The sequence below is a fragment of the Poecilia formosa genome, unplaced genomic scaffold (assembly GCF_000485575.1).
Source record: "Poecilia formosa unplaced genomic scaffold, Poecilia_formosa-5.1.2 Scaffold61, whole genome shotgun sequence".
NCBI classification, from domain to species: Eukaryota; Metazoa; Chordata; class Actinopteri; order Cyprinodontiformes; family Poeciliidae; genus Poecilia; species Poecilia formosa.
Window position 1 is genome coordinate 1,092,835 of NW_006800000.1, and position 6,000 is coordinate 1,098,834.

Sequence of the window (6,000 nt, forward strand, 5' to 3'; positions counted from 1 at the left end):
GACTGTTTTGTTATTTGTGGAAGGATTTTTCGCGACGGCATCATCAGTGCTCTCGGTGGCGACAGTGGACATTATGGAAATGAGCCCCATCTGCTGAAGGCTGGTTGTTGCAGTAATTTAAATGGTCAAGTGCAGCCTGTAATCCAGGGCCGTATGTTAGCGCGGAGAGGAGAGGATGCTTCGGACTGCCATACAGCTGTTTGAATCTCCTGTTGATAATAGCACCGTGGTCTGCCTCATGCTCCCTGTATCTCGGGCACCAAAATACACTCCCTTGTTAAGGCAAATTAGTTTCCGTGCAGGGAACCCAGCAGAAGACAAGAGCCATACGAAGTTCGGCATGCCATCCCCGTGCCGAGAGAACTGAGAGTTGCTCTGTTCTCGAGAGCCCTCGAGGAAGCTTCTGTGGTGATGATCAGTGATTACTGTAAAATGGTGGGAGGCAGACTCTTACAAACTGCCTCCCAAAGAAGTTAACAGCAACCTTGGAGATATCATAATCTTGTGTCTTTGTCTATGGAGAGGGACACTATTGGAAATGAAAAGAGCTGGATTAACCAATTAAAGGACATAGAGGAACGATCTCTTCTTGATGTGTCTAATGTGTCATAAGCAAGAAAAGACGATGGATATAACACTTTTTTAAGCATTTCAACTGTTGTGTCTCATTCTGCTGCTCAGTGCTTGTCTGATCAGGATTCACAGAGGCCCTCAGAGACTCTTCACCATCTGCTACCGTTCTTCCTCTGTTTGATTTTTATTTATTTATTTATTTATTTATTTATTTATTTTTTGGGTAGGTCAAGATGGTTCTGTGGAGATAACCACAGTGACCTAAAGTGGAGAAAAGGATACATTCTCCTTGTAATAATCCTACTAACAAATTCGAAAACCCAATTAAAGAAATGTAGAAACCAACTAAAGCTTAGATTGAACTTCTTTCAGACATTCTGAGCAAGTTGAACTATATTACCAGATCTTCCTGTGATTTTTGTGATTTATTTATTTATTTTTTTTTACTTTTTATATGTAACTTGTTATAAATAACACACATTATCTTCTTGAGACAATACTGCAAAATTAAATTAGGCCTTAATGCTATTATTGTTAATTAAAAACCAAACTGACCTTTAGGCAAGAACAAGCAGACATGGAACGGCCTATATTATTAATGGACAGTGATATTTCTGATGTCTTCCATTACCATCATGGCTTCCTTTAACAACATTATGAGGCTCATTTCCTGATTCACCACAATGCCTAATAAACCCTGCAACAATAGAGACATTGCTCAATATTATAGGTGTAATTCCTCCATTCCTCCATCTCTATATATTTTTACCCTTTCACCCTCTCCATCCTTCTATCTTTACTCTCCATCTTGAATCCCTTAAAGTGCTTTAAGTGCTTGTGACTGTGCTAATGAATGAAAATGTCCTCCCAGCAGTGAGCACTGCATTTAGCTGAATAGTCACCTTTGCTGTAAAAGCTCTATTAGGCCCAGTTGCCAGCAGGGCTAACGATTGTGCCCCATGTTTATTTACTAGGTATTGTAAATGCATTATTTATGGATAAGCCTCCAGACAGCACTTGTCAAGAGTTAAAAATGTCAGAATTAAGTATTATGGTAAAAAGAAAAAATAGCTACCATTATAAAAACCCAAGGTGACCTTGCTTTGATTCACGTGCAGTTAGAACAGTTTTATATAATGCACTAAAGTATGAATCAATACTGTGTAAGTCAACAGAAATCCTTGTGTGTTGAGTCTTTATGATTGTCCCAAAGACAAGGACGGGTAACCCTGCTTGAGGCTCCTGTTCCAGCTTTTAGGGAGCGTTATCTGGGGGATATCGACTTGACCGCACACCTAGCATCGAGCATATCTTGTGTAATCTTTTATTATTAAGAAAAAGTGTTTGCTTGGACCAAGTCAGAGAAAGTACATTTTCTTTATTGGTTGGCATACAGCTGACAAGAATTATAATGAATAGATAAAAGAAAGAAAGAAAGAAAGAAAGAAAGAAAGAAAGAAAGAAAGAAAGAAAGAAAGAAAGAAAGAAAGAAAGAAAGAAAGAAAAACAAATCAGAGAAACGTCTATAATTGGCTAAAATTCAGCAAGAACAATCCCTGTACTGATCAAATGAAACTCTCCCGGATTAGCTGCCGTGTTCTTGATGTGCCTCTCAAGTGTACATACCTGGGTAACATGCATCCCTTTTTGAATAATCAAAGTGAATTTACAACAAGGTGGTTTACATTTTTAGAATATGAGAAATAAAGGCACTAACATAAAAAAATAAAAAAAAGATTTTGGGACATTATTTTACGACGGTAGAAGAAAACTTGGGAACAATACCTCATCAAATATTCCAAACTTGGAAGATCTGAACATAATAAATGACTACTTCTTGTTGTTTACCGTACCTGGGCTGTGATAAATGACAGTGATCTGGCAACGTTTCAAGGCAGTTGTTGAGAAAGTTGAGCAGTGAGCAGTGGTAGCCTGGGGACATTTAAGAAAGGAGATTTTTCCCACATAATCTATACTTACAGTATAATAATACACCCATTCTCTGCAGAATAACTGCATTTCCATGTGCTGCAATTCAAGAAAAATACAGGACAAGAAATCTGGATATATGCCAATGTTTCCGATAAAGAAGAAGAAGAAAAAAGATGCTCTATTTAAAATCGCATCCCTGGTTTAGGCCAGCTATTTAGATATTGTAGGTGCTCTTGCAGAATAATCAACACCTGAAACCCTTTGACACAGTCACGGCTAATTAACTCAGCAAAGGGGAGTCAAAGCACCAGGCAAACTGCAGCCGCTTGCTTTTTAATCTCAGGCTGAAGGATATTTAATGGTTGCTGGGAAAAAAAAGAGTTCCCCTATTACAGCGGCAGGTAACCCGACTGTCGCCTGTGACAAAAAGCAGCGCAGCAGGGTGTGCCAGCGGACTAATTGTGCTTGGGCACAGGATTTATATATTTGAACTGTGTTTGGTTCCAAGTCACCACTTAGACCTGTCTTCTCTATTTGTAAGTGTAATCCCCCCGGCGAGACTGTGTATTATCACTGTATAATGACTGTGCAGTAGGTTGAGTGTGGGGGAGTGATCTGCATTGTGTGAGTAGCCCCAGGTCATTATCCGCTATTACAACATGCCATGTAATGAGATTCTGGGATGGGTGAGAGCTGCGGTAGAGAATGGGATCAGCTCTAAGGCTTGTGGTCTGATTAGCGCTGATGAACTCTTGACTCTGTTGTTACACCGTTCCCCCTCGGTGTCAGGGCTCCTGCTGACTCTACATGGAGGCTCGCTGGAAATTGGTTGCAGGTGCTGACGGTGTCAACAGATCTATTTCTTGCACATTTACTTGCTTTAAATGCAGTGCTCAAAAGGGTTGTGGGATTTTTTTTTTTTTTCATGTTCTATAAGTTTCCTTGCATGTAACTTGTGTTACACATTCTGTCACATAAATTTGTTTTTCCCCCTTTTTCAAAAGAGATTGAGGAGCTTTCTCCCTGCTCCTCTTTTCGTTCCCGCCCCTCTCCCCTCTCGTCTCTTCAGCAGCTGCCATGTCATCTGGTTCTCCTTTATCCCACCTAATTAATAGGAATCTTTGTTATAATGATGTGAGTACGAGCCTCTGACTCCATGCATATGCAATCAGGGCTGGAAATCCATTTCCTTGCCTGCTGATTCTTCACACATTGCTCTCCACTCCCTCTTACTGCTGCAGCCTTCCGGACAGCACCAGCCCAGGACCTTTGTGTCAGGACAGATGCAGAAGCCAGACATCTGTCAAGCATCTCTCCTACGTCAAGCATTTTGTTTTTTTAAATAATCTGTTGTCTCTGTTCGTAAATTTGAGCCGGCCTCTTAATTTCATAACGTATTTGATTGAGTTGACCATTTTTCTGTATCTGCGTGTGCGAGTGAGTGTGTGTTCAGGCTTGAATGTCCTGCAAGTGCCAGTGGGGGCCTTCCTGTGTGTGTGATCTCTCTTGGCCTGTGGCATGGTGCAGCAGCTCAGTGGAGCAGCTCTCTGGTCTGTCACTTTTGTTTGAATAGGTAATGCAGATCTGTTCAGGCTGAAGAGACACGAGCTGGAATCGCTTGTTAGGACACATGATCAAAAGTGGCTCTCCGCTCTCTGCCAATCAACCCTCTTGTCGCCCTGTGAGGCAGACGTTAAATAGATTTTTCGGCTGTATGCCGTGGGCTGCCTGCCAGCCTGACATGTGAACTTTCACAAATCTGACACATGGACCTTTTACTCCTCCCCGCTTTTCATTCCTCTTCCTTCATCTCTTTATTTTGTCTTCTTTCTTTTTTTCCTGTTTTTTTTTTCTTCTCCCGGTCTTCCACCCTATCATCTTTTTGTCCTTATCTGGCCCAGATCAAAATTGTTCCTCTTCCTATGAATTTTGTCTCCCACCGTTTTTTCTTTTTTTTTTTTTACCCTCCAGTGACAAAGTTGCTCTAGTGCCAGGCTGAGATCAGAGCCCACTGCTAAATTTTTTTTTTTTTTTTTTTTACCCTCCAGTGACAAAGTTGCTCTAGTGCCAGGCTGAGATCAGAGCCCACTGCTAAATGGAGTGGCTGCATGAGGGGACTAGTCAGAGCAGAGAGCCCGGTCCACTGCTGAATTATGTATTTACTATCTGTTCCAAAACAGAGCTGTCACATAACACAGGCCTGTTCCCGTGGGGTGATGGAGGCCAGCAAAGGTTTTACTTTACACAAGCTAAGGAGCAGATTTTGTTGCCCGTTTCAAAACGGGAACCCTTTCTGCTGTCTTGGTCGTTCAGATGACAAAACAAGCAGCTGCTTCTTCAATGTGCCATTCTTTGCATTCAAGATCACCTTCCCCACTTCTCATATTCCGATTAGTCAACAGTAGCAACTGCTGCTGAGCATTCCAGGGGCCATCTTCCCCGGGTTTCAGCTGTTGTGTGTCCCCCTGCACCCACGTAGCACAAAACTCCCATTGTGATCTTGGTTTACAAGTCGCACAGAAACCCCTTGATGGGAGGAAACGAGTGTCTCTGAGAGACAAATCACAGCCAGGGTTACACAGAGGCTCGCTTGTCTTTGTATACTCACAAATCCGCACGTCGGCTGTAGGTATAGCTCGTCTTATGCATATTTATTGAATGGGATAGAAAGACAGGAAGCAATGCGACATTGCTTCCTAATGCATTATGAAGTTCTTTTTTTTGTTTGTTTAAATTAAAAACAAAACGTTAGCTTCACCTTCTTGCTACATGCGAATAATCAAATGATTAAATCAGCGACAGCTCTGAGAGTATTTTTGGAGAGACAGAGAGTGAGCAGTGCTGACACGTACTAAGGCAGAAGCTATTAATGCTTCTATATTTGCCTTTAGACCATATAGGCTGGAAGTGGGAGATAACACCCTTGTTTTGCCGTCGTATGAAACACGAGGAGGGTCATACGCAGACAAATTGCACAAAGTGGGAAGAGTGGTGGTGTTGGTCAGGGGGGGCAGGGGGTACTGAGGCAGTCAGAAATAGAAAGAACAGGGTATTCCACAACGGGATGAGGAGAAGACATGTGTCCTGCTGCATGTGTGTGTATGTGAGCCCGCTGCAGGGTTGCTCTCTGCATCCCGCTGTATGCCAAGTAAGTATCACTGTCCTAGCCGTGGCATTCTGCTCCCAAGCATTCTCTACACATATCTTGACAAAAGAAATAGTGTCATCTGACCAAGGATCAAAATAGTGTGAGTGTAATTCACACTCTGGGCACAGACAGCCTCTGTGGCCCTCTAATGATTTCACAGCACATTTCTGACTCAGTCTGCGAGTCAAAGGTACGTCAGCCATCCGGCAGATTGATCCTGCTTTGATAGAAGCAGACATGACAACTTGTGCAGATGCCTATTAACATATTTGCATTGTTATTTGTCACAGAAAAACAGGCGAGCGGGAACGTCTTCCAGCAAACTTTAATGAGCCGTCTCTTGAACA